Raw genomic sequence first — 21,770 nt, 5'->3', positions numbered from 1 at the left:
TGATCTAAAGCTACAACAGGAGCTGTGTATTCCAGCTGTAAGAGCAGTGGGATAAAGGGGAGGTCCATGGTATTCCGTAGTGTAGATTCACAGGGTCCTCATCATATTATTGTTTAAAACCCTCTGTCAGAAACAGCACAGACAGAGAGGAATAGGAGGGGGGCATTTCGCTTGCCAGCGCTACTCCACCATTTGATGTCACCATGACTGACCAAACACATCAATGTCTTTTCCCAGAACATCCACATCAATATATCACCCAAAGGGAAAAAAGGCACAGAATAAGCTGAAAAAATCTGTAACTGTGGGAGGGGGATGTCTTTATAGACAGTGGGCTTCCGCAGTGGGTTTTGCGAATGTGAAGTCGATTCTGGGGTGATCATGTTTCAAGTGATATGATTCCCTTAAAACTCACCACCCAGAAAGTGAGGAATCTTCTCTGTTCAGTAGCAGGGAGAAGACCTCCAGACGACAGGAACTGATGGTGAATCAGTATTCATTCAGCAGAAATCTGAACTATACTCCGATTCTGTTGTAACTCAAACCCACAAACTTTGAATCGCAATCTTAACAATTCAGTAGAAGTCCAACACGTCTTTTAATGTGCCACAGAGCTGTTCTAGCCTCCATTTTACTGCACCCAAAGTTACGGTGCTCAAGTCTTTCATCAAGCATTTCTTTATTCTCGCCCCAGTTTACAGTACTTGGTCCTTATCCGTGTATGGTCTAGCCCCTCAAGTGATCGGCTCAGTACTCCTGAAACATTTTAATGACCCTTCGCTTCACCACACCTTCAAATAGTGAGTTCCAGACAAACGACACTCTCAGGATGCAAACGTTCTTCCTAAATCTTCTCTGAACATCCTCTCTCTAGCGTTTCATCTATATCCCTGGCTATTAATACTTCCCTTAGAAGTTTATTCATGTATCACATATCTATCCCCTTTCTGTGCACGTTAAACAATTCCTCTCAGCTTTCTTCGCTCTCAGATAAAGAGCTCCAGTCGAGCGCATCTATCTTTGCAGTGGCGAGAATGTCGTGCTTTAAAAGCACAACAGGTCAGGCAGCATCAGAGGAGCAGGAGAATCGATGTATCGGGCATACGCCCTTCATCAGGAATGAGAATTTTGAGTCGGTGTTGAGGGAGAGGAATGGGGTTGTTGGTCAGGTTGGTGAAAGCGATAGGTGAATGAAGGTGAGGGAGAAGGTGGTAGTTCCGGGGGGGGGGGGGATTGATGGCCGGGTCCAGAGACCGGTGCCTAGTTGGGGGCTTTGGACTGGAATAATGGGGGGACGAGGTGAAATGATGAAACTGGTGCAATACACATTTATCCCGTGTGGTTGCAAGATCCGAAGGTGGAATATGAGACGTTCTTCCTCCAGGCATCGGCTGGTAATGGAATGATGGTGGCTTGTGCCCGAAGCAGCGATTCTCTTCTCCTCAGATGCTGTTTGACGTGCTGTGCTTTTCCAACACGACACTCTGGACTCTGAGCTCCAGCACCTGCAGCCCTCACTTTCGCTTATCTTCGCAGGGGGAATAGTCGAGCTCGTGCACAACCTTGGTAAATCTCCTCTGACCACCCTCCCGTGCAAACACACGTTTCCTGTGGCTGGCGATCAGAACAGAACAAAATTATCCAAAGAAAAGCAGAAATATCTGAACAAAACCAGCAGGTCTCGTGGATCTGAAGAGAGATTTTCGAGCCAAACGATCCGCCTTTGGAACGAATGATATGTGTAAGTGGGGCAGGAAGGTGAAAGAAGGTGCACAGGGTCTAAAATGATTGAACTTGATGTTGGATATGAAGATTGCATGGTCTCTCAGTAGGAAATGACGTGTCGCTCTTCCAACTTGCGCTTTGCTATGCGGGAGCTCTGCAGCAGACCAAACTGAAATAGAGGCATGGGAACACAGTGGGATGTTGCAGTGACAGGGACCTTGAAGCTCAGTACCTTTTCTTGCTTGCAGATAGAACGTATATTGTACTCACGTTTTTCACCTGCTCTGTTTTTCTCTCCCCAGTCTAGACGATATCACATTGTGAGCCGGAAATGCAGTTTGCTAAATTGAGTGATGGGAAGATAAATCACTGGAACATTACACAGTGAGGAGAACATCGTAATCGAGCAGCATTACACCTCCTGGGATTTCGTGGAATGGTGTCATAATATAGGAAAGTGCTGGAGGGTCAAGGAGGATTGGACGAGGGTGTACAGAGAGAAATTGTCCTGCATAGTGCCGGTATTCAGCTGTATGGGTTAGTGAAGAAAGGGCAGTAGAATGCATATCATCCTGAGCTTCCTGTTATAAGAAAACACCTCACAATGGAGCAAAACTGCCAAATGATTTTCATTCCAATGCCGACACTAGGTACAGCTTTCAGAAGTCACGTGTTTGCACTGTCAGTCTGTCTCCCCGGGAGCAGTAGTACTCACCCACGTTGATTCAAATAGCACAGTTCTTCCTGTGACATTTCCCTTCGAGAATGGAAGGGCAGTTATTTATAACCCGTACTTTGAACGGAATATCTGTCTTGCCCAATAAGAATTGCTTAACTCCTTTTTAAAATCACTTGTCCCATAACCTTGTATGTCTCCAGTTTGTCCAATCCCTCTTCTTCAGCCCGTACAATATCCTGGCAAATCTCCCCTGCATTGTTTCCAGTGCTGTCGCATCCCTGCTATAATGTGAATTGCATAACTACACACAATAGCCTCGCTAGAGCCGAATGAACAAGTGAAATAAATGATGCGGAAGTCCACAGAAACTGGTGTTTTTTGAATAAAGTTTATTTTCCTCAATGTTGCCCTGTGCCCTTTTCCTGAGCCTGATGTTTCAATAATCGCAGGTCCATGTCAGTAAAAGCTGCAACCTGAGGATTGATCTCACAACCGCGGTATCGAAATGGATCAACTGGTTTGAAGGTCCCGATGGTGAGACTTACGCATGGTCACCCAGCAACAGTGAGCGCAGCAACACAGACTGAACGGGGTCAATGTGAAAGTGATTGTAAGGGAAATGGGAGGGGGAACTTAAAGGTGGTAAGTGATTGCGGGAGGGAGGGAATTCTCTGAGAATGGGTGAGTCTGAATCCTTAAATATGAATCGCAGAGATGTGTGTGAGAGAGTGGGTTTGATGGGGGAAAATCGTAATCTCTGAGAATGCTTTCATGTAAAATCAACTAATTCCTTTCCGTGTTTCTTCAGCATGAGTCACAAGGAGGAAAATATAGTTACTAGGATTCTAACGAGCTTACTGCGGCCACAATGCAGAATCTTTTAACAATTAAACAATCACTGAGTCATGAGGAGACACGCTTTTAAAACAGTGATAATCACAGTGACAGAGGATATGTTAGGAAGAGTAGCATATGCACAACAGGAATATTAGGCGAGCGATATCAGACATGTGGGAATTCAGAATTAGCTGAATCTTTAAATTCGATATCCCCAGACGCTGTGGTGGTTCCATCGAGGACAGCATGTTGATGACTGAGTTTGATAGATTTCTAGAAACAACAAGGTTCAGGGGGTAGTGCGGGATATTAGTGTAATGTATGTTTAAATAACAGTGTGTTAATAACAATGCGTTAATAACAGTTTTTTCACCAACTTCCCCACACAAGAAGGTACCCATTGCTGTAGTCAGTCACATAACCCCGGTTCTGAGAATCGGTATCAGACAATCTTCGTGGAGGAGCCACAAATACCAAACCGGAAGTGGGGGTGGAAATGAGCACGTGAAGCTATTCTATGGCACCAGTGACATGACTGGTAAAGGTGCAGTCATAGAGTCATAGAGTTATAGAGATGTACAGCATGGAAACAGACTCTTTGGTCCAACCCGTCCATGCTGATCAGATATCCCAACCCAATCTTGTCCCACCTGCCAGCACCCGGCCGATATCTCTCCAAACCCTTCTTATTCACATACGCATCCAAATGCCTTTGAAATGTTGCAATTGTACAAGCCTCCACCACTTCCTCTCGCCGCTCATTCCATACACGCATCGCCCTCTGTGTGAAAAAGAAAACCTTTAGGTTTCTTTTTTATGTTTCCATTCTCAACCTAAATCTATGCCCTCTCGTTCTGGACTCCCCGAAACAGGTAAAAGACTTTGTCTATTTATCCAAGCGCGTGAAATACTGAGGCTGGGAGTGCTTCTGGTCAAAGGCGAGGTGGAAGGGCATATTAGTCTCAATTTATTATATTGTTAAAATTCAGCAGCAGCATTAACCCGCACTGAGGGTTGGCTCAGAGAAAGCGTGCTGGAGCCTTAAGAGAGAGGTCGATGTATTGAAAGCATTCTAAGAGATTTTCCTCAACAAAGCAGTATTTTGTTACTTTTACAGGAAGAACTGCTTTTGCTCACATCGTCTCCACACCATTCTCTTGCTCCAGTAAACATTCCAATCCAGCGTACATTGCTTCCATTCCAACACAGAAACACGTCCTATTCTCTCTCCATTTGGAATAAGCTGATTTGATAATGTCAGTCTTTGAATGGAGAAATCCAGCAGGGAGTTGTTAGTGCAGCGTCGATGTATTGAGCTAGTAATCTTTGGAGACTGGAATGCGGCAGCTACTGTGACTTAAATTCGATGAGTAAAATCTGGAAAATACACCCAATCTCAGCAACAGAGACAATAACTTTATATTGCTGAAAACTCATTTATTCATGTTCCTTCTAAAGGGAAATCTGCCAACCATAACGAGTCCTGTCAACATGTGACTACAGACCCACAAAAATGTAGTCCACCCATGAATGCCGTCTGACTCAGTTCAATGTGAATTAAGAATGAATAACAAATGCTCTTCAGACCAAGGATAACAACATTCCGTGGGAGAATAAGGAAGAATAAAAATACATGGACAACAGGGAAAATGGGAATCGTGCCTGTGTGGACTCGAATTCAACTGATTATCAAACTAAATAGACACAAGGATATCCACGGCGCCAAGAAGTTAGGGCCATGGGGTGACTGCAGGAAGGAATTCAATTACCTGCTTAGGTGTAAACTCACTTGCTCAGTCACAATGCGCACAGGTCATTCACAACTTCCATATGTGAGAACTGATCCCTCAGGAGACCAATTGACAGAGTCAACAGTGAGTTTACAAATGACAGCAGGAGATCGAAACTGCTGTTATTGCAGCTGTTCATCCCAACCAGCAATGAACCCTGTTTGGATGCGTGTTTCAAGTGGAGTTCCACTGTTTTCTGATGTAGATCAGTGATGTAGACTTAGTTGTAGTAGCCAACATTCAGACGTTTGCTGATGATGCAACAATTGGTCGTGCAGTTGACTATGACGACGAATGTCAGAGATTGCAAGGAAGTATCAATCTGGTGGAAAGGAAAATGGCGAATGGAATTGAATCCATACCAAGGAGTGTTAACGAAATTAGGGAGAAGAAATAATAGCAGTGAGTATTCTGTGTGGTGCAGACAGACAAAGAGATCTTGGCGTGGACATTCATGATCGCTGAACATCAATGTACAGGAGAATCAGTTGGATGGGCGTGCGTACTTTACATGCTGGAGATCAGAGTCAAGATTAAAGTGGTGCTGAAGAAGCACAGCAGGTCAGGCAGCATCCATGTAGCAGAAAAAAAAGACGTTTTGGACAAAAGGCTTTCATCAGGAATAAGGCTGGGAGTCTCGAGGTTGCAGAGATAAATGGGAGTGGTGGGGCTTGGGAGAATTTAGCTGAGAGTGCAATCGGTGGATGGAGGTGGGGATAAGAGTGTTCGTTCGGAGAAGAGGGTGGAGCGGATAGGTATGAAGGAAGATAGACAGGTGGGCCAGGTCAGTAGGACAGTGCCAAGCTGGAAGGTTGGAGCGAGTGTAAGGCGGGTGGCGGGGTGGGGGAATAAGGAAACTGGTGAAATCCACATTGATGCCATGGGGTTGAAGTGTCATGAGGCAGAAGATGAGACGTTCTTCCTCCAGGCGTTGGGTGGTGAGGAAGTGGCGGTGGAGGAGTCTGAAAACTTGCATGTCCTCGGGAAAGTGGCGGGGAGGAGTTGAAGTGTTCGGTCACGGGGCGTTGGGATTGATTTTTGCCGGTCTCCTGGAGATGTTCTCTGAAGCGCTCTGTGAGAAGATGGCCGGTGGCCCCACTGTAGAGGAGACTGCATCAGGAGCAACGGATGCAATAGATGACATGTGTGGAAGCGCAGGTAAAACTTTGATGGATGTGAAAGGCTTCTTTGGGGCATTGGGCAGAGGTGAAGTGTGTGTGGGCGCAGGTTTTGCAATTCCTGTGGTGGCAGAGAAGGTGCCAGAAGGGGACGGTGGGTCATTGGAGGGCGGGGACTTGACGAGGTAGTCGTGGAGAGACCGGTCTTTGCGGAACGTGGATAAGGGTGGGGAGGGAAAGAAATATCCCTGGAGGTCTGTGTTACTGTGTTACTGTTAACAAACCCACTGACAACCACAGATATGTAGATTCCATCTCCTCCCACCCCACCTCCTGCACAAAAGCTTTCCTGTGTTCCTAACTCGTCTGCCCCCGCTGCATCTGCTCCCAGAGGACCAGTTCCACCACAGAACACACCAGAAGGCCTCCTTCATTTAAGATCGGAAATTCCCCTCCCATGTGTTTGAAGATGCTCTGTAATGCATCTCATCCATGTCCCGCACTCCATCCATGAACCCCACATCTCCAAACACAACATGGACGGAACAAGGACAGAGGAAAGTCCACACCTTCCATTGCACCAACCTCCGCTTAAATCACATCATATGCCGACATTTTCGCCACCTCTAAATTGACCCCAGCACCAGGGATATATTTCCTTCCCCAAACCTATCCGATTTCCTCAAACACCTTTCCCTCCGCGACTACTTAGTCACGTCCACGCCCTCAAATGACCCACCATTCGCTCCCTGCACCTTCCTCTGCCACCACAGGAATTGCAAATCCTGCACGAACATCTCCCCCCTCATCTCTATCCAAGGCTCCAATGGAGCCTTCCACATCCATCAAATGTTCACCCGCACTCCCACACGTGTTATTTGTTGTATCTGCTGCTCCAGATGCGGTCGCCTCTAAATTGGGGATGTCTTCTGACAGAGCACTTCAGAGAACATCTCAGGACAACTGCAAGCTTCAACTCCACTGACGCATGGCCAAACATTTCGACTCCCTCTCCCACGGACATGTAGGCCCTGAGCTACCTTAATCACCACTCCCTCACCACCCGATGCCTGGAGGAAGAACGCCTCATCGTCTTTCTCGGGAACGTTCAACCCCATGACATCAATGTGGACTTCATCAGTTTCCTCATCCCCACTCCCTCATCTTACGCCAGTTCTAACCTTCCCATTAGAACAAAAGAGGCGGAGGGGACCTGTATAATCACATAAAAACATTTATAAACGTTTATTATTCATAGGATCTTGACAGGGTAGGTACAGGCATGTGGGTTACTCTCTGGTATGAGGAGCGCACCAGAGTACATGAACTCAGAATTAGATATTGCCTATTTAAGTCAGAAATGAGGAGTCATTGCTTTGCTCAGGGATCAGTGAATCGGTGGAACACTTTACGAAAACTGTTGTTGAGGCTGAGTTGTGTATTTTCAAACTGTGCCAGACTGATATTTAACCAGAAAGACGATGAAGCTCTGTCGAGGTAAGGCTGGAGAATGGAGTTGAGGCTTATCAGATCAGCCATGAGTTCGTTGAATGGTGGAGCAGTCTCGATGAGCTGAATATCCGACTTCCAATCCTATATCATTTGGTCTAACTCAATATTTTATTGATAAGTTTAGAATTCTGAGGGGATGGGATGATGTGATCGTAAAGTTTTATCAAACTGATCAGACAGATCAGGAACTCGGCTCATAAACTGATGAACAAGGAATGTGCCGTGGCCTGGAGACAACAAATGGCACTGGTCATACCACAGACGGAAATGTGCAGAAGGTGTGATTGCTAAAGAAAATTCGTGGATCAAATGTTGTTGGCAACTTGGTGATCACGCTGGATGATGGATTGCGGTATGATCCACACAGCAGTAGTTTGTGAAAGAATGAAAGGTTCGTTTCATAGGAGAAGTTTTCTGCAGTTCCAATTCCAATTGACTGTTTGAAATACTGATCAGAACTTTGTGTGAAGTGTTGCATTAAAATTCACAATCCCACTGGATAAACTATTGCACCCGATCTCTCCTTATTTGTTTTGCTTTCATTCGATATAAATTCATAGAAAATCAAGATGGAATGAAATAAGGAAAGTAACGTTGCACTCCTTTTCATTATCCCAATTTAACTTACAACAGAAACAAATTGGTGTATTTCTACTTTGATATGGTATCGATTTATCACCAATCTCTGGTGCAACGAAGGGCATGGGCAAGAATCTCCATCCAGTGTATACTAAAGATGCGAGGCACAAAGGGAAACCACAGCTGCGTTTGATAGAAGCAACAGCCAGAGTAGGATTCAAATCCACACGTGCACAGTGACAGAGCCTTAACCTCTGGGCCGCGACAACCCATGGCAAAGGGTCTCAAATGTGACCACATCAAGATTACATGTGGTGCACCTCGGGGATAAGACATTCCCTGAGCGGAATCGAATACACACCTTTATTTTTCTGCTTTCAGTGGAATAATATTACCAGCAAAATCCAAGGAATTGACCTCGTCCTTGGAAGGAATACCTGTCATTGATTCATTCCGAGTCGGAACTGTCTCAGAATGAACCAGCTAACATGAAATTCCCGTCACATTCACACGCACATTTAGTCTTGACGCAAAAGTTCTTCAGACAGTTTCTCTCTCACGTGAAGACTTTTATATGGAGAGAGAAGTGAAGGTGATGTTTTAGCTCGATGGTCTTTCTCACATGGCTGAACCTGAACTGGGTAAAATTCCCGGAAATGCAGTTTTGTTTGTTTAATTTTTATTAATTTTGCTGCAATTTTACTCTGTTCATTGCAATGATCGGAAGTGAATTTGATTTATGTGATTGGAACGTTAAATGTTGCATTTAATTTTGCTCCGAATTTATTTCAGCTTAAAGAAAATACTGATGAGAAAATCAGAAGGTTAAACTACAAAACAAGATGCCAGTTTTGATGCTCAGTTACTTTGGCAGATTTCAGTGGTTGTCAAATGAACCCAACATCATGGCGATTGTCCTCCCACCTTTAAGCCATGGGATGAAAGCAGGAAATCGATCTCCAAGAGACGGGTCACTTCCTGTACATTATGGAATAGCTTTCCTTGACAATATACAAAATCTGGTCAGTTCCATTTATAATGCTTCATGTGGGATATTAATAGAAATCTTTCAAAACTCTGAGGTTTTTTTTTGCTGAATCTTACTCAGCTGAATACGTTCCCGATATTTCTTTGCATCTGAAGTCGTCCAAATTAGACATTGTTTCCTCGCACCTTCTACCCCCCAGACCCCACTTTTACACTTTTACCTGGCCACAGGGTGTCTCTCTCCTGGTGAAACTCACTGCTTGTGCGTCTCTAAATGTGCCTTTCCAAATATTTTGGAAACGGATTCTCTGAGTGACAGAAATTCTGCTCCCATCATTTCTTTGTCCTACATCGACGGTTTTGAAAGCCTGACGTTCAGAAATATACGAACTTGAAAGAGTGAATTTACCACCTATTTCCTCTGTCCAAACGTAAAATTCTCAGGAAAACTTCCATTCGGTTTTCCTTGGTTCAGTGTCAAATTTTTCAACACACAAATAAATAAAATTCCATCCCCACTAAACGCCGTCAGCATCGTCTCTAATGTCTTAGCACCCCAGTAAACGCTGGCAGTGTCCTCTCGGATAGAATCACAGATTCCCTACAATGCAGAAAGTACAGTTCAGCCAATCGAGTCTGTAGGGACACTCTGAACAGCATCTCAACCAGATCTAGCTCCCGTCTCTATCCCCGCAGGCCCTTGGCTTGTGATTTCAAATAAACCTGCTGGAATAAAACCTGAAATCGTGTGACTGCTGACCTTATCGCTGTGTTACCCATGGCTAACTCACTTAACTTACTGAATTCACTCTCTGGACACATCAGCGCAATTTAACATGACCAATCTACCTAACCTACAGACTTAACAGCAGTTTGAACCACTGAGCAAATGTACCATCACATTGAACACTATCTGTATCATTTACACACTGGTTACTCAGCCGAGTGAACGCAAGCTGCGCCCATCAACCGGAATTCAATGCACTCAAACGTGGTTCTGCGCTGTACAACCTCATTCGTTCTGCTGGAAATGTTTCTGCACTCAGGTCTGAATGGGTTTACTCTGCTTTCGGCCTCGGATTCCTGCTGTAAATAAACACATTAGTCAGGAACAACTCTATATAATGGTTTTCATTGCAACACAAACACAATGTGCAGTTTGCTGAAGTTACGTGTTTGCACTTTCACTTATAGTCTCTCTCCCCAGGAGCTGCAGTCCTTCCCCAGCTGATTCAGACAGCACTGTCTTTCCTGTGACATATCCAATCGAGAATGGAAGGCCAGGCATGAGGGACACTAACCACGATACTATAGAGGACAACATCGAAGGAGGCCCTTCAGCCTGTTGTGGCTGCACTTGTCCAACGCAACTGCTTAACGACCTGAATCAAGTTTTCCATTGTTTCGCCCACAGTCTTCTATGTTTGGGAACGGCAAATTAGCATGTCAATTTTTTTCAGGTTGGAAGGGTTTCCACCTCTCTGACTCTTTCCACACATCTACTCAAAACTTTCTGCCTTTTCCTGAAATCTCTTGGCCCCAGTGTTCGATCCCTATATCAATAACAAACGCTTCTTTCAGTCTATCCTATCCATATCCCTCATTATTTTCTACATTTCAGTCGTGTCTTCTCCAATGTCCTCTGCTCGGTGACAAACTACCCCAGTCTGTCCAATCTCTCCTCATAACTGAAACTCTTCAGCCCAGACAATATCCCATTGAATCTGTCCTGCAATGTTTCCATTGCGATCACATCATTGCTATACTGTGAATTGTAGAACTGCACACAGTAATCTAGCTAGAGCCGAATTAACCTTTTTTTTTCCCTATTCTGTTACAGTATGAGGGCGGCGCTGGCTCGGCAGTATTGATTGCGATCCCTAATTGCACAGCGGGCAGTTGAGACTCAACCATATTGCAATGGGTCTGGAGTCACCTGGAGGCCCGAACAGGTAAGAATAGCATTTTCCTTCCTCAAAGGACGTCAGTAAACCCGATGGTTTTGTTTTTTCAACAATTGACCATGGATTTACAGGTGTTATTAGATTCGTAATTCCAGATATTTATTGAATCTCAATTCTAACATCTGGCATGGTTGGAGTCAAACCCGGGTCCCTACTCCATTTGCAGGGTGTCTGAGTTAACAGTCCAGTGGTAATAGAGCTCAGCCATTGCAGAAAACCTGTGAAACTAATGTTTCTCAATGACGTCGCTTTTTTTTGATATTGTAATGTGTCATTTTCCTGAGCTTGACCCCCAATAATCGCAAGTCCATATCAGTAAAAGCTGCTACATGAGGATTGGCCTCACAACAGCGGTAACCAAATGGATCAACTGGTCTGCAGGTCCCGATGGTGGGGTTGCGGCACGTTCATCCAGCAACAGTGACCGCAGCAGCACAGAGTGAACAGTATCAATGTGAGAGTCAGTATTAGATTCTGCAGTGACTTAATGAAATAGGAAATGACTCCACAACCACATGATGAAAGAGCAGCGTTCCGAAAACTAGTGCTCAGTTAAACCTGTTAGACTCTAACCTGGTGTGTGATTTTTAACTTTGTAGACCATAGTGCAACACCGGCATCTCTAAATTAATTAAATGGGGATGTGGGATGGAAAGTTCAGTTAGTGATCGAAGGAGGGAGAGAAATCTCTGAGAACGGGTGGATTTGAATTCGGACATATAAAACACAGAGATGTGAGCAAGCAGAATTTGAAGGGAAAATTGGAGAAAATTACCATGTTAAAACAACTGGTTCCTTTGCGTTTCACAAAATCTGGGGCAGATAGAGCGATTACTGCCGTGACTCGGATTCGAACCGAGGTTGCTGCGGCCACAACGCAGAGTACGAACCACTATACGATCACGGCATCCCACAGACGCACACACTGACTATGGGCTATAAGTACAGTATTATAGGAAATGTTAGGCAGCATACCAAATGCACAATATCAGTGCAAAGCGAACAGTGGCAGATCTGTAGGAACTCAGAATGGGCTGACCGTTTAATATCGGTTCCCCCACTGCCTGTGGTGATTCCATTATTTATATGCTGTAGGCTGAGATAAATAGATTTCTCCAAAACATCAAAAACTCCGGGGACAGTGCAGGTGTTGTTGAAATGTATGCTTCAATAGTCATGCAGTTTAACATCGGCTATTTCACCAGTTTCCCCACACAAGGCAGTAACCATTGCTGCCACATAGTCCCAATTCCCCGCCCCAGATTCAGAGGAACTGAGTGGCGCAGTCGCAACGATCAAACTGGAAGTCGGGATGGGAATGAGGTCGCACAGATACTCGAGGACTCCAGTGACACAACCGGTGAATGCACAGCATTTCTATCACGGTTTAGAGGCGCAAGCAATTCCGAGGTTGGGAGTGCTCCTGGTCAAAGGCGGGGCAGAAGGGTAATTTTTTCCCATTTATAACAATCTACAGTGCATCTTGCTGAGACAGCTGAGTGCCACAACTGGAGCGTGGGCAGCTGGTTTGAAGTTTGAACTTGCTTCACTGTCACCAACTTGCCTGGAATGAATTGCTTTCACTATTTTTCTTTCCAATTGTTTAGTATCTCCCTGCAGTCTGCGGCTTTCTTCCTCATGGTTAATTACATGACTAACTGTTGTATGATCCGCACACTGCTCACTCACGGCCACTACAAGTAAATATGAATCATTGATCTATATGAGAAAACAGTGGAACTCACTGCAGGCATGCTTTGTCGGTTTGCAGGCGACGCCAGAATTGTAGACAATGAAGAAGATGATCTAAGTTTCAAAAGGATCTTAATCCAATGAGTCGTTGGACTGAAAAATGTGACATGGAATGCAATCTGGATAAATGGAAGGTATTACATTTTGGTACAACAACAAGTTGCGTAGTGTTGGAGAACACGGAAGCTCGGGGTGCAGGTGCATAATTCCTTGTAGTTTGCATCACCTACAGATAAGGTGGTTCAAAGGCATTTAACATACTTCCCTTCATTGTTCAGTCCTTTGTGTATAGGAGTTGGGACGTTATGTTGAAGCTTTGCAGGACATTGATGAGGCCACTTCTGGTATATTATGTCCAGTTCTGGTCGCCCAGTTGTTGGAATGATATTATTCAGTTGGAGCAGGTTCAGAAAAGTATGCACGCATGTTGCTGTGTGTGGAAGGTTTGAGTTATAATGAAAAGCTGGATAGGCTGAGACTATTTTCAGATTCGAAATCGGAGTGCTGGAAAACCACAACAGGTAAGGCAGCATCCCAGGAGCAGGAGAATAATTTTTTTTGCGCAAGTGTCCTTCATCAAGCTCTTCCCCGAAATGTCGATTCTCCTGCTCCTCAAATGCTGCCTGACCTGCTGTGCTTTCACAGCACAACTCTCTGGACTCTGATCTCTCATCTGCAGTTCTCACTGTCTCCGAGTTGAGACTGTTTTCACTCTAGGTTAAGAGTTTGAACGGCGACCTGATGGAAGTTTATCAATTATTGAGAGGCAAGTTAGAGTTAACGATAGCTGCCTTTTCCCAGGATGGGGATTTCAAGGTGAGAGGGCATATGTTTAAGATGAAAAGAGAGAGATTTTTTTTTAAAAAAATCATGTGAGGCTTTTTTTTAAGGAAGGTGTTTTACGTGTGCAATTAACTTGCTGAGGAAGTGATGGATGAGTGTACGTTTGCAACATTTAGTGAACAATTGATTCCAAACATGAATGGGAAAGTGGAATTTTTAAAATAAATTTATTCATGCCTCGTACATCAGTTATTTCCAAGAGGACATTTAAGAGTCAACCACGGTATTATCCATCTGGAGTCTCCTGTGGGACAGAGCAGATGAATATAACAGTTTTCTTCCAGAACTGGCATGAATGAATCAGATGGGATTTTCCACACAACTGATTCAGGTCATCACGAGACCCGTTAATTCCAGGTGCTTATTGAATTCAAACTCCACTATCTGTCATGCCAGGACCTGAACTCTTTGTCCCCAAAATATTCCCTGGATTTTTAGATTAACAACACAGTAATAAAACTACAAGGGCATTATAACCACATAACGGGTACAGGAGGAGGCAGATGGGACTAGATTAGTTTGGCAGTATGTTCAGCATGGATTGGTTGGACTGACTGGCCTGTTTTCATGCTGCATGACTCTATGATTGACGCTATGGAACAAATAGCTGGTTGGGATTAACAGCAGCATTGACAGCATAATCGAACACCTGATGGGATATGCAATCCTGCTGGAGTCTCCGGAGTTCGTTTTGCTCAGTGATCCCTTCACACACACGGGACTAGTGAACGGCCTCTCCAAAGTGTTACTGATTAAATTAGTTTCCATTTCTGTGGTTAATTGAATCCCTTCCAGCGGCTCCCATATTTCCCTGCTTTCTCTGTGGTATCAACGTCCCTTTTTCTACCCAGGGTGAACGATCCTTTCAAATTGTGTCCACACAGATACAAATCCCGTTTTCCATGTTGTGAATGTGTTTTCATTGTTTCTCATTCACCCATAGGGTGTGAGTATCATTGGTTAGGACAACATTTATTTTTCACCCCTCGTTCGTTGCTGCACCACAAACCCGGGTGCGATCCCAGCCTCGGGTGTCTGTCTGTGGGCAGTCTGCACATTCTCTCTGTGTTTGTGTTTTTATTTCTCCCTCTGACCTAAGATGTGCCAGTTACAGGGATCAACAATGGAAAATGCCGGCTTATGGGATAAGGAATACCGTGGGGTCTGGTGGGATGCGCTTCGGATGGATGTGTAGACTGGAAGGGCCGTCTAGACTGCTTCCCACACAGTGGGGATTCTTGGAATAAGGGCCAGCTAATTTTCTTTCTGGTCCTGGAGTCTCTCGTAGGCAGGACTGGGTGAAGATGGTAGAATCCCCTGCATAAGGGACATGAATGAATGAGATTGCAGGAAATTAAAGTCATGATCTCTGTTTCTGAGGTCAGGCTTGCATTTCAGGTTTTATTCATCGAACTTAAACAACACCGTTTCCGTGTCCCAACTCCCAAGGATGACTAGTTTAAAATATTACCCCAACACCACCTTCTCCAGATTGAAATCTTGACTGTGTGGAAGAAACTGATACTGAGCTGATGCGAGCAAATGTAGCTGCCACCGCCAGTGTCGGAAACACAGATCCAAATCGTAAAATCATCCTTTAAACCCACCACTGCAAAGTTAAGGGCTCAACACGCTCCACTTATGCCACTCAGCTGTCTTAGAAATCGATATGATAGTATAAACGGGGACAACTATTCCCTTGAGCAGGACCACACTCAACCGAGGAATTTCTTCCGACTCTATACCGTCAACGAAGAACAGGACGCTCACCTATTGCATCACTGTCGCCAGAGAGTAACCCTGCGCACTCATTCCCATCCCCATTTCCGGTTGGATCTGGGCGGCTGTGCCGATGTAAAGCTGCAATGCTATTGAAGCATACATTTCAACAATATCCTGTACGGTCTCCTGAGTCTTTGATGTTTTGTCGAAATCGATCAATCTCATTTTTCAACATTCTCTTTCAAGGGATCTCCACAGCCTCTGAGGACATCGAACTGAAAGATTCAGCTCATTCTCAGTTCCCACATATCTGTCACTGTTCGCTGGGTACTGATATTGTACATTTGCTGTTCTTCCGAACATTTCCTCTGCTAGTATACTTATTGCTGCTTGCGAGCATCCTGTTCTGTGGTTGCTGTGATCGTGGTTGTCGGTATTTTGCATTGTGACCACAGTAATCTGGATTTGAAACCAAATCACGGCACTAAGTCTTCTCTCCGTTGTCCTTTTTGTGATACATGCTAAGAAATTAATTGTTTTACCTTAAAATTCCGCTCTCTCACGTCTCTGCGTTTCATATATCAGGATTCAAACACACCCGTTGTCGGAGATTTCTCTCCTTCCCACGATCATTAAACCTCCTTTCCGTCCCTCCTCCCATTTCTCTGAGGCAATGCACAATCTATCACTTTCTTTTACGTTCATACTGCTCTGTCTGTGCTGCTGCTGCGGTGATTGTTGTTGGGTGAACGTGCCCCAATACCACCATCGGGACCTTCAAACAAATCGATCCATTTGGAAACCGCGGTTGTGAAATCAATCCCCATGTAGCAGCTTTTACTAACATCGGCCAGAGACAATTGAAGCGCCAGGCTCATGGAAAATACCCAGGGCAGATTTAGTGAAAAGACGTTTTATTGGAAAAGATCAGCTTTTGTGGCTTTCTGCGTTGATCTTGTGATAATTTCAGGGGACTGATAGTCCAGAGACCCAGGTAATAATCTGGGTACTCCGGCTTGAGTCCCTCCATGCGAGGTGGTAAAATTTCGATTCAGCAAATATCTGCAATGAAGAATCCAATGACTACTATAGTTCCATTGACAATGGTTGAAAAATATACACCTAGTTTACTGATGTCATTTCAGGATGGAATCTGCTATCCTTACTTGGTCTGGCCTGCATGTGACGTCAGACTCATAGCAATATGGTTGAGTCTCAAATGCCTTCTGGGCAATTCGGAATTGGTAATAAATTCTGCCTAGCCAGAATCGCGCTCATACTAATACAGAAATTTTAAAACAAATGCTCATTAGGCTCAAGCAAGTGTGTTGTGTGCAGTTTTGCAAGTGACATTATAGTCGGGATGTCATCACACTGAGAAAATTGCAGGAGATATTTACCAGGATGTTGTTTGGGATGAAGAGTTTCAGTTTTGAAGAAAGACAGGACAGAGTGGACTGTTTGTCGCATTGCAAAGGAGATGTAGAGAAGTCATGAATGAGTTAGGGTATGGACAGATTTGACTGAACGTGTTTCCCATTGATGGAGGGATCGATCAGCAGGGGCCAGAGAGTTAAGGAGAAAGGCAGAATAGTTTGAGAAGATGTGCAAAAACCTTTATCAGCCAGTGGGTGGTTGGAATTTGGAATACACTGCCTGCATTGTTCAGATCCGCAGAAACCCTTATAACCTGAATAAATATTCAGATGTGAACTTGTGATGCCAAGACATATAAGGCTGTGGGATAAGCATTGAGAAATGCAATTCAGTTCATTAGGCAGTTGTTTTTGACAAGTGTGGCCAAAATTGGCTGAAGGGTCTTCTGTTACACTCCTGTCCTCGGTAATATAATGGTTAGTGTCCCCGCCTGTCACCGGGCTCAATTCTCCGCTGGGGACAGTGTAAATGTTTTAAAACTGTCACTCCATTCCCAAGTTCGGGCATTGATACCTGTCCTTCCATTCTAGATGGTGCATGTCACAGGAAGGACAGTGCTGCCTGAATCAGTGTCGGGAAGGGCTGCAGCTCTCAGGGAGGCAGAGTGTCAGTGAAAATACAAACACGTGACTTCAGCAAACTGTACATTGTGTCTGTGTTGGAATGAAAAGCATTTGACAGACTTGTACTGGATTGAAGTGTTTACTGGAAGCAGGACGGTGAGAAAGAAACAGCGTAAAAAAAATTCAAATATGATTGCAGAAACATTTCCCTCAGCACGAATGAAATTGTAATGGAAAGAGTAGCGTTTCGATACATTGAATTTGGGTTGATTTGCTTTGATGAGGCCGAGTTACCAGCGTATAAAGCCATTAAGAAATGATACAGCAATTGGTCACTATGATGGAACATTGTATCAATAATTCGCACTGCTGTTCACAGGGAGGATTAGGTTGATTGGCAAAATTGAATTGCCCTCTCGTGTCCAGGGAGTGAATTAAGTAAGTTAGGTGAATTAGCCATGGGTAACGCGGGGACAATGTCAGAAGTCACAGGACGACAGGTTATAGTCCAACAGGTTTATTTGAAACCATAAGAGGGAGGGCTCACTCTTCCTCAGGTGAAATATTTGGGAATAGGGAAGGAAGCTTGGTCTGGGTGACATGACCTTCAGAGAGTCGCACCGGCTCGATTGACTGAATTGCTCTTTCTGCACTGTAGGATTCTGTGATTCTATGAATTGATAATGACGACGTTTACTGGGGTGTAAAGCCATTAGAGACGATGCTGATGGGGGTGTACTGAGGATGAGATTTTATTCACTTGTCTTCTTGGAAAATTGAGAACAGTTATCCCTGAACCAAGGAAGATTAAAGGGGTTTTTTCAGGTTATGAAATGTTTGGACAGAGTAAATAGGTGGAAAATTCCCTCTTTCAAGTCAGTAAACATCTAGATGTCAGGCATTCAATACCTTTGATAAAACGTTTGAAGGACAAAGACATGATGAGAACAGAATCGCTGTCACTCCGAGAATCTGTTTTGCTAAATATTTGAAAAGGCACAGTTGGTGACATACAAGGAATACATTTCACAAGGAGAAGAGACAGCGTGTGGCTAGGTAAAGGATAGGGGTGGGGTGTAGTCGGTCGGAAGTTGCGGGGAAACAATGTCTAATTTGGTTGACTTTAAATGTAAAGACATTTCGTGAAGATGTGCAGCTGAATAAGATTCGATTCCAAAACTCTAAATTTTGAAAGCTTTGGCATAATATTCCACTTAAAGCATTGTAAATGGAGCTGAGTGGATTTTGTTTATTGCGATGGGAAGATATTACATAATGAATAGGAAGTGACCAGTTGCTTGGAGATCGACTTCGTGCTTTAATCACTTGCGTTAAAGATGTGAGGACAATCACCATGATGTTTGGTCCATTTAATATTCGGTGAAATCTGCCAAAGTAACGAGCAACAAAACTGCACTTTAACCCTCTGCTTTTCTAAGAAGTATTCTCCTTAAGCTGAAATAAAGTCGGAGCAAATTTGAATACAACATTAATCGTTCCAATGAGATAAATCTAATTCACTTGCGATATTACAATGAACATTGTCAGGTTGCAGCAAAATTAAAATGAAACGAACAAACAGCGTTTCTTGCGGTTTAATCCAATTCAGGTTCAGCCATATGAGAAAGGCCATTGAGCCACAACATCGCCTTTATTTCCCTCTCCATGGCTGCTTCTTCACGTGAAATTATGAGTCAAATGAAGATGAGAATATGACGTAAAAGTCTTGTTCTCTGTTTGATTCTGACATAGTTCAGACTCAGAATGTATCACTGACAGCTATTCATTCTGACCAGCATGGCTATTTATTGGAATTTGCAATCTTTATAATTCTGGTGAAAGCAGAAACACATTGGCGTGGAATCGGTTCCGCTCTGGAAATTTCTCATCCAAGACTTTCACTGCATGTAACCGTAATGAGGTCACATGTCACCGCTTTACAAAATGTGCTGAGGAGACCGAGCGATTATGGTGGTGGGTTATTATACTGTTGTGCTCCACATTCACAGATTCGAGTCACACTCGAGTTGCTAACTTCACAAACAGCTCCAGCAGTTTTTCTTTGCATCTCACACTCTGGTATACACTGGATCGAGAATCTTCTTCTTGCCCTTCACTGCACGGGAGATTCACCAGCAATCGATACCACATTAAAGTCGAAATGAAGAGCGAGAGCAGACATTCTATTCAATTGTGCATTAAATTGCTGTAAATAGAAAGAATGCATTTTTCTTTCTGCCCCACATTCCATCTTGTCTTTCTGTGAAGTTACATCGAAAGAAAGAGAAACAGATAACAAGAGATCGGGAGCACAAGTTTATCCAGTGGGGTTGTTCACGAGTATTTTAACCAAACACTTCACACAAGATTCAAACTGTCACTCGGAATCGGAACCGCAGAAATCTTCACCAATGAAACGAACCTTTCATTTTTCCACAAATTTCTGCTGTGTGTGAATCATACAATGATCCATCACCCAGCGTGATCACTGACTTGCCAACTGTATAAAGTCTACCAACTTTCTTCAGCAATCACAGCTTCTGGACACAGCCACCTGTGCTGTGCCCAGTGTCATTTGCTGCACCCAGGCCACAGCACATTTCTTCTTCCTGAGTTTATGAGCCTTGTTCCTGATCTGTCTGATCTTTTTCATAAACGTTTCCTATCACTTCAGCCCATCCCCTCACAATTCTGAACTTATGCATAAAATAAGGCGTTAGACCAAATTTTAAACAAAATGGAAGTATGCCCCTCAGCCCATCGAGTCTGCCACAACATTCAATGAACTCATGGTTGATCTGATAATCTTCAACTCGATTCTGCTTACTTACCTCGACAAAGTTCCATCATCTTTCTGATTAACTATCTGGCAGAGTTTGAAAATACCCAACAACTCAACCTCAGCAGTGGGTGCCGCAAAAATGCCACAGACATTCTGACCCCTGAGCAAAGAAATTACTCATCATTTCTGAATTAAATAGACAATATCTAATTCTGTGTTCATGTAATTGGTGCTCTCCTCACACCAGCTTGTATCGACCCTGTCAAGATCCAGTGAATAGTGAACGTTTATAAATATTATTATGTGATTATAGAGCTCCCCTCCACCTCCTTTGTTTCAAGGAGAATAATCCCAGCCTAACAAATCATTCCACGAAGCTCCATTTTGTACAGAGTTAGCAATACATTTGTAAATCTCTGCTGTCCCTTACAGCGTCCTTACATATTATTAAGGCAGGTGAAGAAATTTCGGCGAGGAAACGGGTTGAAATTTCAGGCGCAGATGGGAATTGGAACTTGAAATCGGAAAGCGATTGGAATCGGATTGATCCACAGAAGGACCAAATGCAGCAATGATAACTCTGACAAATGAGAATCTAATCATATTCGATTGACATTCAATGGCTTCATTGTAACTGAATTCCTCAGTGTGATCGTCCTGGGAGCTAGTATTTAGAAGAAATGGAACCTGCCCGCCCATATAAAGAAGTTGACTACAATAACATGTCCGTTGGTCGACTTTGTTTGATTATTAACTCAACTCTTGTCTCCGTGAAGCCTCCGTTGTCCGCAACGCACAAATTAGATGTTTAACAGAACTCTCTCCATTTGCCTATGTGGGTGCAGCTTCAATACCACTGACGGAACTGGACGCCATCCACGACAATGCATCACTTAACTGTACATTCTTCAATACCTGAATATTTATTCCCTTAACTGCTAAAGCATAATTGCAGCAGAGTGCACCACCGAGAAGATTCACTGGAGTAACTTATCCAGGTTTTATTGACAGAACCTTCAATGTTCAAAAACTTTACCGACTATAATACAAGGTTGAAGATGCACTGAAACGTCACCGTTTGCAAATTACCCTCCAAGGAACATACCAGCATGACTTGGAGAGGAACCAGTGGTAAATGCATTGAGTGGTGAAGCGGTCTTGATGGGCAAAGTGTTATACTTCAGCCCTCCCTCTTTTATCATACTTTTTTTTTAAATGATTATTGCATTGACCAGACTTGTACACATTCCTTTAGTTGTTTCCTAAACTGGCGCTTGCGCTGGTCAACAATAGAAAATAGCCAAAAACCCTCTCGACAACTGATCTCCCTGTCCAACAATCTTCAGAGATCTGTGAATGTCCACTCCAAGATCTCTTTGTTCCAGTACACCACTCAGAATCCTCACTGTTATTGTTTCAACTCCCCAAATTCATTATCACTCATCGGTCTGGATTCAATTACATTCTCCATTTTCCCTTT

The sequence above is a fragment of the Chiloscyllium plagiosum genome, unplaced genomic scaffold (assembly GCF_037043375.1).
Source record: "Chiloscyllium plagiosum isolate Xiang-an unplaced genomic scaffold, Cpla_swu_hap1 HiC_scaffold_21, whole genome shotgun sequence".
NCBI lineage: Eukaryota > Metazoa > Chordata > Chondrichthyes > Orectolobiformes > Hemiscylliidae > Chiloscyllium > Chiloscyllium plagiosum.
This window is presented reverse-complemented; position numbering follows the sequence as displayed.